Source organism: Ambystoma mexicanum, chromosome 6p, assembly GCF_040938575.1.
Source record: "Ambystoma mexicanum isolate Mex_15411 chromosome 6p, UKY_AmexF1_1, whole genome shotgun sequence".
Classification (NCBI taxonomy): Eukaryota; Metazoa; Chordata; class Amphibia; order Caudata; family Ambystomatidae; genus Ambystoma; species Ambystoma mexicanum.
In genome coordinates, this window is record NC_090935.1 from 1235809057 (window position 1) to 1235825592 (window position 16536).

A 16536-nucleotide genomic window follows, 5' to 3' on the forward strand; every position below is an offset into this window, starting at 1 on the left:
GTGCTCCAGTAACTAGTCCTTGGTCCACGTCAAGGTTACGTTTAAGCATTACTCTGCAATTTAAGGATAATTTTAATATCTTTTCTAAGCCTGCTGTGTTTGAGATTGATTTTTCTAAACTATTTAGTCTTGTTGTTGCTTGGTCACACATGGGTAGTGTCATACCATGTACATCTAGTTTGTCTGTGGCGCTAATTTCCATGATTGGTTGCATTTCTTTACTTAGCATGATTTCATTGAATTTGAAACAGCTTGCAAGAGTTGGCATTAAGGCCATACAATTGACATTTTTGTGGGCTATTTGTTCCATAACATCTGTAGCACATGCATTATCGCCATAAAGTGCATTAATGTGCCGGGTTTTCAATATTGCTTCTGCTTCTTTAGAAAGTATACCAACTCTGATACTTTTTAAAATGTTGGCATAAGTGAGATCTGCAGATTGCCGCATGTTTTCTGTTAATTCTCTGTATTGGAAATGTTGCCAAAGGTTGACATTTCCAATGCTGCCAACAGTTTTACGGCAGAGTTTGTTTCCTAATGTTTTAAAAATAGGCTCACCTTTTACTGGTGTTAATTGAAGCAGATCTCCAAAAACAATAATGTGTTTTCTTGCAAAGAGCTCTTCATAGTCTGTTTTGAGGTGAATCAAAGCTAACATCAGGTTGGAGACCATGCTCACTTCATCTATTAGTAGCATTTGCATTTGTTTCAATACTCTGCGTAATTCCACTGCAGCTTCTGCAGAAAGTTTGTAATAGTCTAATTTGTTCTGGTGTTCTACTGGTAATAGTAGTAATCGGTGTAATGTAACACCACCTATGTTGTAGGCAGCTAAACCTGTGGGGGCAGTGACAGCAGCTGACAGTTTGTTGTTTGTCAATTGTTGAAGGCACTTACCAATGATTTTGATAAGGAATGTTTTACCAGAGCCAGCTTCACCACTGACGTTCAGTAGTATAGGTTTATAATTATGGCAGGAACATTCTTTATTTTCATGTTTTACACCATGTGCAATTTGTTTTGTTACTTCTTGAAAAATGCTACTTTGGTCATTGTTTAGTTTTGATTGTAGTATAGTTAAGTCTTTCTTATCTTCATACTGACACATGGTGTTTTCTACTTCTAGCATAGCTAATTCTGCCTCATTTATTATTAGTGGTTCTCCCAGTGGTTCTTGGCTTCCTGTTACAGAAGGTTGACTACTGTCAGGAGTGTCCTTATCTAGTTGGGCTTGGAGTTCTTCTTTGTGTTGCTGTTCATTGTGCAACATTGTTTTGTACTGTGTAAAGTTTACATCAGTTATAGTGCTTTCATTTGCTTTGAAAGCATCCTCATATGAGTCATAGTTATCTAGTAATTGTTCTTCTTTTCTCCATGGTTTGAAGAGTTGTAGCAGGGACATGTAATATACTTCTTTATGTTGAGGAGTCTTTAATGACAATTTGATATGATTAATTAAATTTGGTTTAGTGAGTTTAACTAAGCTGCCTTCACAGTTTGTCAATCTATATTTACCTTTTTTTCATCAGGTTTCATATTATTTTTGTATGTGCAGTTTTGGGCTATGTGGTATAGACACATGTTTTCCAAAGTATTACTTCTGTTTGGGTACTATGTGTCCAATAAATTGTTTTTTAAAATGTCTTGGCTGTTGGGATCATGTTTGGCTATTGTTTCTATATCTTCATATGATTTTAGAACTCTTTTTCTAGATTTAGCTGGACCAAGACTTAGCCATTTTATATTTTCAGATTTACCATACAATGCAGTACCAGTTAAACGATCAGCTGCTTCATATGATCCACATTCTCTATGGGTGAGAATTTTTATGCCCAAACCGTATAATTTCTGAGACACTGTTTTATCTGATGACAGGTCATTCCAGAGGTCTTGGAGCTCTGTCTTTTCTGCTTTAGTTAAGTATGCTGTGACATATCGTGCAACTGCAGTAGAATTGTCTGCAATGTACTGCACATCTATGTTTGCATTCAATAAGTGGGCAATGATTGCATTATAATCATTGATATATTTTTCTTCTTTTTCTTTTTATGTAATATGTATTTTTAGGTGACTTACCTTTAACACTATGTCTAACTGAAGACATGAGGTTGTTCACTTGACCTGTATTTGTAACTGGTCTAGGGAAACCAAATTGGCATTTGGTGTAGTATTTCCCTTTGTTTTTGTATTTGCGACGACAATATTTTCCACATTTGTGTCTTTGAAATTGTAAAATTTGTGCATGAAGATCACTATTTGTGGCTTCTGATGGAATTTCACAAGTGACATATTTTTCAATAAACTTTAAAACAGTGGCATCACTGTCTTGACCAAATTTAGGAGCATCTTTAATCCATAAAAGCATTTGGATATGTGGTGCTCCTCTGGCTTGGTATTCTTTTCTCCAAAAGAAGTGTTGCACTTTTCCAAGGGGAGGAACAGTTTTATTACAAATAAAATGTAGCATATCAATGAAGCGATGGTGAAAATATCTTGAAACATTAACAGGAACCAAAGACCAAAGTTCTCCAGGTGTTAGTATATCTATGTTTGTTTTGTTTTTATTTGATATTATGCATAGGGAATCATGTAAATCATCCCATGCATATTCTGCACAACTTAATGTAACAAACCAAGTGGGTCGGCCAAGGTTTCTGATCATACAACGTACATCTGCATGACGTTGAAACCAGTACTCTTTAGTACCACGCATATTTGCTAATAGATTTGTAATACTTGATTGTAAAACCTCATCCTTTTGTTGCACTTTTTCTAATAATTGTGTAGCTGTCATATTTTGAAAGTGTCATCCTGATTTTAATATATGTGCAACTCCGTAACATAAAGTTGCTACTTCACTTTCAAAGAGTAGGTGGAATATGTATTCCACATTTTGTCTAAATCTGGGATCTTCAGAATACATCCGTAGTGAGCGGTATTCTGAAGCTGATATTTGAATAGGTCTATCATCATACCTTCCTCCTTTGCCAGTAGGAAAGAGTAGAGGAAAAGCACGTGCTTGTATACTTTTTTCCCATATGCTGATTGGCGATCCTTTTGTTTGACGCATTTGGTAAGTTACCAGTACATCTTCTATGGTGTCATTACAGTGCAAAGGATGAATTATATAATGGTCTAAAGTATTCGATATTGTAGCAGGATCTAGTAGCTCAAATTGACCAGCTTCTTGTGTTTCTTGAATTATTTCAGTTGTATCTTTCAAGTTTTCTTCAATATTAATTTCTTTGTAATATTCATTATTCTCTTTAAGATATTGGAAGGCTTCTCTAACTTTATGTAAATCTACCAGCTGTTGCCATATTTTTTTGTCTTTTGTAGGTACTCCATTTACTAAGATAATTAAAGATTGCTGCATTGGACGTTGCACTCCTAGAGTATGCACATTTTCTTTTAGATCTAATGGTAAATAAACTACTTTTCCACGAATGCCTTTTACCAATGCAGAGGGAAGTAATTTTGCTGTTTTTGGTTGAAGGCGTATTATTGCTTGAAATGGGTGTACTGTTTGAATTATGATGCTCTCATATAAATTAAGTTGTTGTAGGGGTTTTGGTACTGGGTATAATTCAAAATTATTTGTGATAGCACGTGAAGGAGTTTGGTTGGTGTCAAGTTTTGTAGTGCAGTAACTGCAAAGGATTAAGGGCTCAGTTATTTCGTATTTGTTTTCTGCTACAAGGTAGAGAGCTAATTCAAACCATTTTGAATCTTCATTGTCTTCTATTTTGTATGATAGGTCTACAGTTTTTGTGTTACTTTTATAAAAAGTTCTACGGCAACATACACATACATGGTTTGGTACTTCAGCTGATGTACTTTTAAATTTTAGTATTTCTTTTTTGTATGTGTTTAGCAAAAGGTTGCCATGTGTAGAATTGTTGCTTAATTGGTTTAAAGCTATTTCATTCTGTAAATGGCTTTCACTTCCAAAATATTTTTTCTGGATATAGTGAATTTCTTCAAGTAGGTCTTTTGCTGTACCATGTAGAAGGATGTTATTTAAATTTGCTAGTGCTTAAGCAGGACTTTTAGCATAGTACAGTTTATAGACTAGATTTCTTATAGTTGAATGATGTGTTGATATCCTTTTGATATCATGGAAAGTGGTTTTACAAGTAGGTCCTGTAATGCAGGCCAATGAATGCCCTTGTAGTCCTGTGTACTTGTGCACTGGACAGGTATCCATATTTTGCAGTAATTTAATTTTGATTTTGTCTTTGCTTTTTACATATTTATTGAGGAATTGGCGTAAAGATTTGAAACATTGTTTGGGAATATTACACATTGACGTGCATGGCCATTTGTACACTAGACGTTCTGATTCAGTTGAATGGAGGGGTAATTCTAAGTTTTCAGGGCATATTTTTCTAAGGAGTACTTCTTGTTCCATTATGGTATTATTCACTTTTTCATAACCTCGACCACTGCTATGTATGGCAATTGTATTTGTTTGCTTTTGTTTGTACGCTTCTTCATTAAAATATGGTTCTGTGCTCGTAGTGTGATTCCATTCACCTCCACAGATACTTGAGAAGTTCTTTCTGTTAACATTTCGCTTATTGAGAAGTCTTTTTTGTAATTTAGTTATTAGTTTTGTTAGTGGTTTCATTTTGTTCAACAGTAAAATAAATAACTTTCTTTTGAGAAGAATTGCACTGTCCATCAACGCTTCAAAGATTAATTTCCTACGATAGGTTTTAAGCATTGAACCTGATTTCTCTCCTGTTTTTATAAGATTTTGAAGGACTTTGTGACGGTACATTTTGGCTAAAATACTTTTCTTGGTATGCTTACTTTGCACTATATTAAAATTTGAAGAAGTGGTTTTATCTGTAGTGATAGCTGATTTTCTGTTAATTGTTTTTTGGTTTGTTTTACATTTTGATAGAGGAAGTAAAGTTTTTGTACTTGAAACTTCTTGGTGTTTCACTAAATGACTGTATTAGCTGTTTTGTTTCAACTTTTTTTTACAAATTATGCTAGAGATGGATGCTTATGTTGAACACTTTTATTTTCATTTGCTCTACTTTTGCGTTGCTTTCTACAGACTTGAATTTTCGTAGGCATTCTTTAGGGTCTGTTGAAAAAAATAAAGAAGGTATGGGTTGGGGTGTTCTGCAATGTATGTGTGCTGTGTGCATGAGTGTTTGAGTAAGATGATAAAGATGTATGTAATGGTGTGTGATTGTGCATTGGGAACTACAACTAGTAGGGATAGGTATTCTTGAATTTATGTGTTACTAAACTGGGGTTCAGATGACAAAAAAAAAGTAAGCTAGTGGTGTGGAAAAGTACAAATAGTAAATCTAATGTATACAATTAAAACAGTTGTTTATTCTATAATATGAAAATTGTAGCGGTTCAATTGGGTAATTTGTGTGTCCAGAAATAGGAATTTGTGGGCCATTCTGGCTGTAAATCGCTGTTTAAGACATGGAGATTTTTGGACAAAATGGTACACAATCTCTATTTTTAGGCACCGAAATAGCTTGTATTAACGTTATAGTATGTTTGATTAATAATACAAATATTATGGTGATATTCTACTTACTTTTTTTCTTAAATTAACAGGTAACTTCTTAGTTCTTCTTTGTTCTTCGAATTCGGCTGCTTCTTTTCAGGAGGCTGGTCTTCACTGCAATTGTAAAAGCTTCAAATTATTAAGCTTTGTTTGTATATAGCGCTGTTTTTAATTTAGATATTAATTTTTTTAATTGAAATCCTCAGTGCCTTCTTTAAAACCATTAAACTAATTTATTTACATAAGATACATTGCATCAGTTCAGTACATATGATATGTTCTTAATGAACAAATTGTATTGAATGACTAACTGTAGCAAAAAAAATATCTTTACTATGTCTTGTGAAATTTATAATATACCAGTGAATACCACTATTTCTGTAAGTAAGCTGTTCTAGGTAAAAGCGCCTCAATGTCATGTCTAAATTAAAGTAATTAAGTAAATAAATGAATAAAAACAAAAAAATATGAAATTGTTTAAGTATTTTTTTAAAGATTTAAACATAGATTGTGCTTGCATGCAATTTTGTTTGAATATATGTAGTCTATATATTTAATTTAAAAAATGTTAGTTTAACATGATTTGAATGTGTGTGTATAAAGAAAATAAATAGTATAAACGTTTATAAGTGATAGTTGATTTTAGGAAATTGAAAAAATACAGTAAATTCATTATACAGATTACACAAGCTAAAAGTCTGTTTGAAAATGTGTTCATCTACTGTACAGAAAATATGCATACCTGAAGTTTGTGTTCATGCATATGGATATGCATGGAGCTGCAAGTAGAAATCTTGGAGACTTGTACAGTATTTCTGGTAGATGGTGCTTGCCAATGATATGACACTTGTACTCAGAGAGATTCACAGTACATTTGCAGTGCTGATCTATGATGATGCAGTTAGATGTAGAGGTCTTGAATGTGATTGGTACATGGTCATGTGATTTTTTAGCTACATCCAATGAGGGAATGGCAGAGAGAGTGAAGTGGAAATGGTAGAAGGGCTGTTCATGTTATGGTATGTCCGCGGACATGGCGGTAGTTCGCGGACATCGGGAGTTACATCCAGGGATTTTTGGGTTCAGAAGTCATGCAAATGAGAATAAGCACTGAAAGGGATTGGTCAGGACAGTTTAGTGGGTGTGTTGTGCCAGGAGAGAGTTTCTCAGATGCTCTTTTTGCTGAGAGAACAAAAGATAGCTATGGCTGTGTGTTTCAGAAAACAGATTAATTGGATTTTGGGAGATTCGTGGATACATTGGTTGAAGGTGCATGCAGAAAGCTGTGGAGTAGCTGTAGATCTTGGATTCCCACATGTGGAAGTACACTGGCATGGAGTACGTGGAATGAAGTGGTTGGACTTGCTACCTCTCTGTGCTACTTTGGAGACAGAGCAACATCCAGACATAATTGTAATTCATTGTGGAGGGAACAGTTTAGGACATGTGACTGGAATTTTTTTGCAATTTGCTATGAAAGAAGGACTTGGGAAGGTTATGGACATGTTTCCTAATTCTCAAGTGATATTTTCACGGATTGCGCAGAGACAAATGTGGCTTCGTTCTTCTTCATTTGGTCCACAAATGGAAAAAGCAAGGCGCAATGTTAATAAGGCTGTTTGTGCCTTTCTAAGAGATTTTGGCATGTCCTCTTTTCACAATGAAAATATTATGTTTCGTAGTACATACGTTTTTCGCAGAGATGGAGTCCATCTTACTTATGCTGGCAATCAGATTTTTCTGAGAAATGTACAAAATACATTGCGACCTTGTTTGAATTACAACAACCATTTTGAAGTAGGTCGAAGCATTTATAATTTTTGACTTACAAACACCACCCAAAGGCTCTTTTCAGAGCCACCACTTCTTCCCAGAGAAAATTGCAATGTTTGTGATGGGGTAGCAACCCAATTTTTTAAATGTTCCCGAACTGTCCGCAGACTTCTAAAAAATACAAAGGGCCCTGCTTCATTTATTTTCAGTTCTATTTTTTAACTGTGAAAGGCAGCTCTGAAAAGAGCCTTATTTTTTTTTTGATTTTTGATATTTTGTATTTTTTTTGTTTTTTTATACACAACACACTAGGAGAGGAGGGGAAAGGAAGGTAAAGGGGGGGACACCAACCACAGGGATAAGAAAGGGCAAGCTGAGAGAGGAAGATGTAGAGTGGGTTTTATTTGGGTAGTGAGCAGATCTTCTCCTGCTCTGAGACGATAGTCTCAAAAGCACTACGAAGTTGCTCCCCCCTGCAGAGTACTGTGTCACAGTACATACATACAACTGTGACCCTCGAAAGGTAAGGGTCATCAGCATTCTGTATGGCCTGTGAGGCAGCTTGATGAAGACGCTGTCCCACAGAGGTGGTCCTTGTGGTGACAGGATCAGAAACAGAGGATGAAGTAGAGGAAATCAACCTGCTATGTTCTTCGCAAGGTACAACCCTGCGAATAGCCCCAGAGTGAAATGACCTCAGATGTCGCTTCATAGTAGTGGTCCCAAAGCTGTACTTACCGTGCTTCCCACGACTGAGTATCATTTTGCACTCATTGCTGGTAACACGGTTCGCACGAGCATTAGTAACATTCCCATGAATGGTAAATAACCGCCACACCCAAGACTCACGCCTAGTGCGGATAGTAGGGTTTTCCTCTACCTCATTCTCATCATCCTCTTCTTCCTCCTCCGCATCCTCACTCCTGTTCCCCTCTTCAGGCCCTTGGGGAGGTGGTGGTGGTGGATGGGGTGGGGGTGGTGCTGAAGCAGGTGCAGCACCAGGTGGCAGTTCTGCAGCCAGGGATGCCATCTCGATGGTGTAATCAGCAAGTTGCTGGAGAAATAGCTGTGCTCTGAAGAATAGCCAGAAACACAATGAGAATAAGCTCTAGGGCGTGGTCTTTTATAGGGGTGCTTGTGCGCGGCCCGCGGACATGCGCACTGTCCGCGGACAGATCGAACACAGAAAAAAGTTTGAAAAGTTTCAAAAGGTATGTAGAAACTCAGGATTACTATGTGAGACTTGTGCCATGGTGAGATTTTATTGAAAAATATTATGAATTAATTGAAAATGTACTTTTAATTTGTTCGGGGACCCGAACAGTGTCCGCATTCAGAACACGCGATCAGCGTGGGCACGGTCATATGATCCGTTCGCGAACAAGGCCGCGAAGGAAGCGCATGTCCGCAGGACACCAAATGCACAGAGATTGGCTAGCGCATGCGCGTTGATGTTCTATGGACACTTTTCGGGTCCTGAACTAATTAAAATTGCGTCACACGTGAAACAAACATTTCAGGACACTGTGTGTGTTCTTAGAACAGTTTAAATTTGCTAACGAACAGTACGGACAGATATAGTGTTCTTCACGACACGTTCAATTTCGTTTATGTATGAACATTTCAGGACACCAATTGTGTTCTTAGAACATTTTCAACTTGCTAGCGAGCAGTACGGACAGGTATAGTGTTCTTCAAGACACCTCCATTTTCCTTTAATTATGAACAATTCAGGACACCGCGTGTGTTCTTAGAACAGTTTGAACTTGCTAGCGAACACTACGACAACAGATATAGTGTTCTTTAGGACACTTTAATTTTTTTTTTTTACGAACATTTCAGGACACCGCGTGTGTTCTTAGAATAGTTTCATCTTGCTAGCGAACAGTACGAACAGGTATAGTGTTCTTCAGGACACCTCCATTTTCGTTTATTTACGAACATTTCAGAACACCTGCACTGTCCGCAACCAGAATTCCCTAAGGCCACAAATGGTATTAACTAGCAACACCTAAACAGACTGCATCCCTGAAGATTGCAAGAGGCATGAAAGTGCTTGGAGGAGAAGATCAACTGGACTGTGGAAGGTACACCAAGCTGGGAACCAGAGTGCGCCCTCACCCCTTTTTGCTAAAAAAAAAATATATATATATATATATATATATAAATATTCAATGAACAAATGTTGTTAAAAGGGACGGTATGGTTCAGTTGCACTAATAAAAAGCTATGAAATTCAATTAAAAGATGTTTAGGGGCCGTTATGGCTACAAGTAAAACCGATAAACCTCAGAAATTTGCCAGTTACGGTAAGCTAAGCAACCATAACCTGTGCCACCACCATGCACTGCTAAAAAACCCAGGACATCAAAGATGACATCACAAATGTCAGCGCATCACAAGGGCATCACAGCTTACCATAACTGGCACATTTCTGAGGGTTTTCGGGTTTTACTTGTTACGTTATGTTATTTGAATTTCTACAGCGTACGCTCACCCAAAGGTATTTTGGCGCCAAGGGAGAGAGACAGAAGACCACCAATTATCCGCCACCATTTGTTAAAATAAAAGTGTCTTTAGGGCCCTTCTAAAGGCCAGATCATTTGGCAAGACCTTAACTAGTAGGGGAAGATCTGTCCACATTTGTGCAGCGACCACTGAAAAAGTCCGGCTTGCAATGCGCTCATGGCGATAGGGGGGCACTACCAACAGGCCCGCTGATGCCAAGCGCAATGAGCGGGGTGGGCAGTAGCGAACAAACGTGGACTGAAGGTATTCTGCCCCTAATCTATGCAGCGTCCGATGCACAATAAAGAGTGTCTTAAACTCAATTCTCCGTCTCATGGGGAGCCAGTGCAGAGTGTGCAGCACAGGGGAGATATGAGCGCCATACTGTGACCCAGTAGCTACCCTGGCAGCCAGATTTTGTAGGTACTCTTGCCGCTCGATCAGACCTTTAGGCTGTGCAAGATATAACGAGTTGCAATAATCCAACCGGTTAAGCACCAAGGCAGCAACAACTGGTGGATGGCAAGAAGCCGGCAAGAACGAAAGAACCTTCTTCAATGTCTTAAGATGGAAGTGACCCACTTTGCACAACGCAGACACTTGGTCATTCATAGACACAGAAGCCGAGAGGGCACACCGAGATTCTTCACCTTAGTCACTGGAACAGGAAGAGGACCCAAGAAGGTGGGCCAGAAAGAGGACACCCAAAGTGAAGGATCAGGGGGGAGCCTACCACCATCACTTCTGTCTTGTCCCCATTCAACTTCAGCCAATTTCGGTCCATCCACTCACCTACGGCAACCAGGCACTGATGAAGGCACGAAGACTCCTCAGTCGGATCAAGATCAAGGCGGATCAAAAACTGGGTGTCGTCGGCATAAGAATAGCACCTGCTGCTGAGGAAGCGGATGAGACAAATTAGGGGCCAGATGTATAAATTGAAGAGAATGGGCGACAAGGCAAAGCCCTGTGAAATGCCACAGGTAAGGGGGCAGGAGCACGAAAAGAAAGGAGGAAGAGAAAGCACCTGAGTGCTGTCAGCCAGGAATAACAAAAACCAAGCTAGAACCTGACCCGCAATCCCAATCTGAGACAAACGGGTCAGCAGGGTGGGGTGGTCAATGGTGTCAAAAGCCACTGATAGATCTAAGAGAATCAGGGCCCCTACCCCACCAGCATCAAACAGGCTGGACATGTCATCCTGAACTGGTACAAGCACACTTTCCGTGCCCCAACCAGGCATAAGGCCGAATTGGGCAGGGTCAAGCAGTGTAGAAGATTCCAAGAAAGAAGAAAGAACAGGAGATACCAAAGACTCCAAAAGCTTCATAGAAAAAGGAAGGAGAGAGATAGGAAGGAAATTAGAAAGCAGAGAAGGTTTTTTTTCAGAAGGGGAATCACTGTGGCAGTCTTAAATTCTGCCAGAATGACCCCCGTCTGGCAGGAGATATTTACCACTGTAGTAAGTTCCATAAGTACGTCAGCAGAGATCTTTTTCATGACTACTAGTGGAACCACATCAGAAGGGGAGCCTGATTTAATATGCTAATTGGCTCCCTCATATAAGCTGTACTTGTAACCATAACGTCCCTTTAACAACGTTTTTTCATTGAACTTCATAGGTTTTTATTCGTGCAACTTAACCATAACTTCCTTTAACAAAGTGTTTTCATTGAAATTCATAGGTTTTTATTAGTGCAACTAAACCATAAAGTCCCTTTAACAAAGTTTTTTTCAGTGAATTGTATAGGTTTTTATTGGTGCAACTTAACCATAACATCGTTTTATCCAAGTTTTCTTTCAGAGAATTCCATGGGTTTTTACCAGTGCATGCTATTTTCCTTTTCCTACAACTTATTAATATCATACTTAACGCAATATAGCAACATTTTTGTCCAATTTACATTTCACCTTAAAACTCTACCATTTCCCACCTTCTAGCATCATTTTGAAAACTTCTATACTTTTTACACTATTTTTGCTTCAATCGATGCACGCAAACTTCTGACTTCATTGTGATACTTCCGAACAATGCCAAGTGACCATGCGCTTCCGCGCAGCATGATGACGTGTCCATGAATGAGTATGCACTTCGCGTTCGGGTCCGTGCTTTGAGGACAGTTTGGAACTGCATTTTCTACTGATGTAGGAACTTTCAAGTTCAAAATGTACCCTTGCACAGCTCCTACACCTATTCTTAGTCATTATCCATTAACAATCTAGTACAAAGCACATACTAAGAATACTAGCAAAACTGCTATTTATCTTAAATATGGCATCAGCTATTGCCATCCCTCCTCCCCAAGAGCCATCATCAGCTGTAGGACCCACACAACAAAAAAGGCACAGCATTTTGAAAGACAATGAAGGGGACGAAGAAGATGAGGTAGAGGAAGTGCCTACCTCTAGCACCCAGATAGAATCATGGGTGTGGCAGTTATTTACCTCTGTCAGGAATGTACCAAAAGCTAAACCTACAAAAGTGAAACTTTGTACTCAGTCATGGACTACCTGTACATTACTCCTAGGGGACCAACTCCATGTGCCACCACACCAAATCAGACTACCGAAATGCTCTCAGAAAGATTGTTCCTTTCTTAGCAAGCAGAAGGCTGTCTTCCTCCACATCATCTTCCTCAACCAATACTGTAACCCCACAGCCTACTTCCGTGGGACACAAATTCCAACCAGCTATCTTGCAAGCAATAAAAGAGGCTGTTGATCCATATCTTTGGAAGACAACAGTCCTTTGTATATACTTCAACACACTACTCTGCAGGGGGAAGAAATGTTGACATGCGTTTGAAACTGTAATCAAGGAGCATGAGAAACACTGCCCACTACTTTAGAAGTAGCACACATACAACATCTTCCCCTGTCCACCTGCCCCTGCATAATAGTGCGTGGTGCCTCTTCCCTCGTTTCCCTCCTCACCTTACATTCTAACTCTCCTGCTAAAAAAAAAAATTAAATTAAAAACAACAAAAGAAAGGTTCCTTTTGGAAGCACCTTTCACAGTTAAAAAATCTTATAGAGTCCATCTACTTTACATTTCTCTGTAAAGTACAGACAAATCGTTTTTCCAACATATCCATTAGCATTTTTTTTTCTTTTTTTTGGTTTATTACAAACCTTTAAAATATTTTGATTACACAAATCAAAAAACAAAACAATGTAACAAAAAAATATGTTTTCATTTGCATTACTGGATCACTTTTCTTTCCAGTTTTTCCATCACAGTTTATGAGTCGTTTATCCTTTCTCTTCTGTTTTTGGTCTACCACCAGGGTCTGTTGAGAGTCTCTGTACAATTTCTTCCAAGAAGAATGTCAGTGCAAATGTTAGCTTGTTGGTTGTTTCGTTTCATTAAAGCACACTTGCCACCAATCTTCAGCACTCAATGAGCTTTTGTCTGCTATCAGCGTAGCCAGTTGTTTAGTTCTTTCAGTTCTCAAAGCTGTTTTTGGTGTCGCAAATTTTGAATCCCAAACTTTTCCTTACTAGATTTATGAGTCCAGCTAAAGGATGACCTTTAGATTTTCTGATTGAGGGATTCATAGCAATTTCAAAACCAGCAGCGTTTGGGCACACATCAAGCTAGGTTTCAGAAAGGCAAAGTGCATCCAGACAGTCTGACCAACCGGCTTTGCTGTTGAACAGATGCATAAATCTTCTAGTGTTCCATGTGCCGATGCAGAACTTCTCTCTTTTTCCTGGATCATGACGTTAGCTGTAATTACATACTCCAAGAGTTTTTGATAAGCAATTCCAGTTAGTTATCGGCTTTTCGGCTATCATTTTTAGGACCAGAGTTGCATACGGCTGCATCAGTTGCTTTCTGATTGCACTTAACAGTAATTTTGATCTGCTCTCCCACTTTAGCTTCTCGTAGGGGGATGAAAGGTTGTCGGCAAACAGTAGTTGTTTCGCTCTCACTCACCCAATCATCCATGGGTCATCCATGGATGCAGATTGCGGCTCAATATGTCTTTTTTTGCCTTATGTTATTGGGGATGGTCATTGAAATCTTTATTCAGTCTCTCTTCACTGCCGATATTATAGTCGACTCTAGTTTCAAAGATACCAAATCCAAGCGGCAACAGAACCAACACCGCACCCAACAGCAGATCACAAATTAACCTTGAGTCAATATGTAAGCATACTCTGTCGTAAGGCAGCTCCTCTACAAATTCAACAGTCTTGATATCAATGGTCCTCAACGAGGGAACATGGTGTAATAGGTGAAATACATTGTTTCTGTTCAAGATCAGCCCATCTTTGATGGACACGATCCGTTCAAGTATTAAAAGATATTTATAGGTCATTGTGTGCAATATTTCTTAGCTGTTGGTTTTAAGCTGCTTACTCCCATTCATTGGTGCATGTTCTTTGTCTTGATTTTGGAACTTTCTCTCAATTTTCTTTTCAAGATCCAGGTTTTGAATATTGCAAGAGACTTTTTGTGATTTTGTCTGCATTTTGGTGTCCTGCTCAGACAGCATTTGTCTCAGTCTGACCACCTTCGCATTCCTTCCTCCTATTTCTGGTTGCTGCTCTGCTAGTCTTTGGGCCTCATCACGAGTTCGGCGGTAATGCAGCGGTTTTCCCATCGAGCGTTATTAGCGCTAACGCCAAGCCCCCCGGTGTATAGTCCACCAGATCACGAGTTTGCGTGCACATGCACAGGGACATGGTGGTAGCGCAAATAGCACTCGATGGGAAAAAGGCCCAAGAACCCGTAAATCCAGTGCACTGTGTGCAACCGCCATACTGCGCTAATAGGACGCGGGAAACGCGTCACCACCGGAACGAAAAATAAAGCGGTGGCCATTTTGGAAATCACACTCCGTCGGGTATCACAGCCCCTGCAAGCCATCCACCCCTGGGAAGAGTGAATTATGTCACAGGAGCGCATTAGGGGCAAGTCAGCCCTGGTCAGGGTCAGGAAACCAAAATTTAGTGACCAGGAGCTGGCGGTACTGGTAGAGTAGGCAGAGATCCACCATGATGAACTACAGCAGCGCAAGACAAGTGGGCAGCGTCGTACTCAGATCTGGCGGAATATCAGCCAGAGGGTGTCTGCAGTGGGGCGCGTGCCCCGGGATGGCGAGGACTGTCGCAAGAGCCTCAATGACTTGCGTGTCAGAGTACGCGGCATACTCTCACAGCACAGGTGTGCAAGCAACCATCACCACCTGAACTCACACCCTGGGAGGAGAAGATGACTGCCCTAATCCACATGGGCACCATAGAGGGAATAGGTGGAGGGGAGGCTGGCACTGGTATCCAGCTGACTGCAGGTGAGTCCCACCCCAAATGCATGCATCTGAAAGGACCACACATCAATACAAGGGGCAGGGAACAGACATCCATTGCCATGGGACAGCTACGTAGAGTGTGAGTGTGCATGAATAAACCCCCAGGACCTTGTGCATGATGCATCCCCATCTCGCATGTGATGATGGTACACAAACATTTTCATGCAGTGTTCCTCTACACATTCCACCAATCACTACATGGGGATTGAACAAAATGCAAGTGCCATGCATAATCGCTACTGCCTACAATCCCACTTGATGGCATGAACTGCTTGATACTTATGTAGGTTGCCCAGAACTCAATCCACACCCTATGTACCCTACAGGCACACAGCGATCTTCACAGGATGGCGATGATGGTGAGGCGGCCACTCCATCACAGTGCCCGAGGCAGCATACCTCGACCAGCACCACCACCCCGCAAAGGGGCCACCCGGAAGGGAACCGACGCCAGACCGATCCCAGATCACCACACTGCAACCCAACCAGACCGCTGCAGCACCCACATGGCCACAGGGTGTCAGCGCCGAGCTCACCCCAACCCACCATGCAGACTTCCGATGCAGAGGGAGTCACCTGTGGGTCAGAGCCCGATGTGGGACAGACACCTCCAGCTGCGCCTCAGGCAGAACATTTGCATTCCCCCAGAAGCAGCAATGCCGAAGGGATGGGTACACCACACAGGAGCCCAGGGCCAGTCACACAGGGAGCACAAACCCCACGTGTGCATGTGCATCGGGTCCGCACGCCAGAGCCAGATGTAGACACACCATCATATGGCACCCCAGAAGACCGGCACTCAGGGCCCGGCAGCCCCATCAAAGCTGCCAACATGCCCCCATGCAGCACCCCCCCCAACAGTGCACAACTGGCAGGCCGGTACCTGCCACACCAGTGGTACCTTTTGTCACGGGAGCAGGTGTGATGGAACGTCTGGACATAATTGAGGCCAAACAGGCAAAAGTGGAGTCCATGGCCAAAGTGCAGAGCCGGCACATCAAGGCCATCAGCGGGCCCATACGGCATGGCTGCAAGTACATTGCCCGAGACAACACCTGCACATGGAGAGTGGTGGAGCAATGCACCTCAGCCCTGACAGGTTTTGGTCAAAGGGTACGGGAGTTGTGCGACGCAGTATCTACACTAGCTGAGCAGACAAGGAAATCGAACAACCTTCTTCGTCAGCATCTGCAGGCAACCGGGTCAGTCCCATCAACCTCCACTACACCCACGGAGGGATCCCTTGAGCCTTCACCTAGGCGCCGTTCATTGCGCCACCTGAGATCCCACACACCAGAGGGGCCAGGACATGGAAAGCGCCCGCGACCATCATAGATGGACATGGCATTGTTGTGGGTGCCCTGAGAACATGCACCTACCTGCACTGTTGTG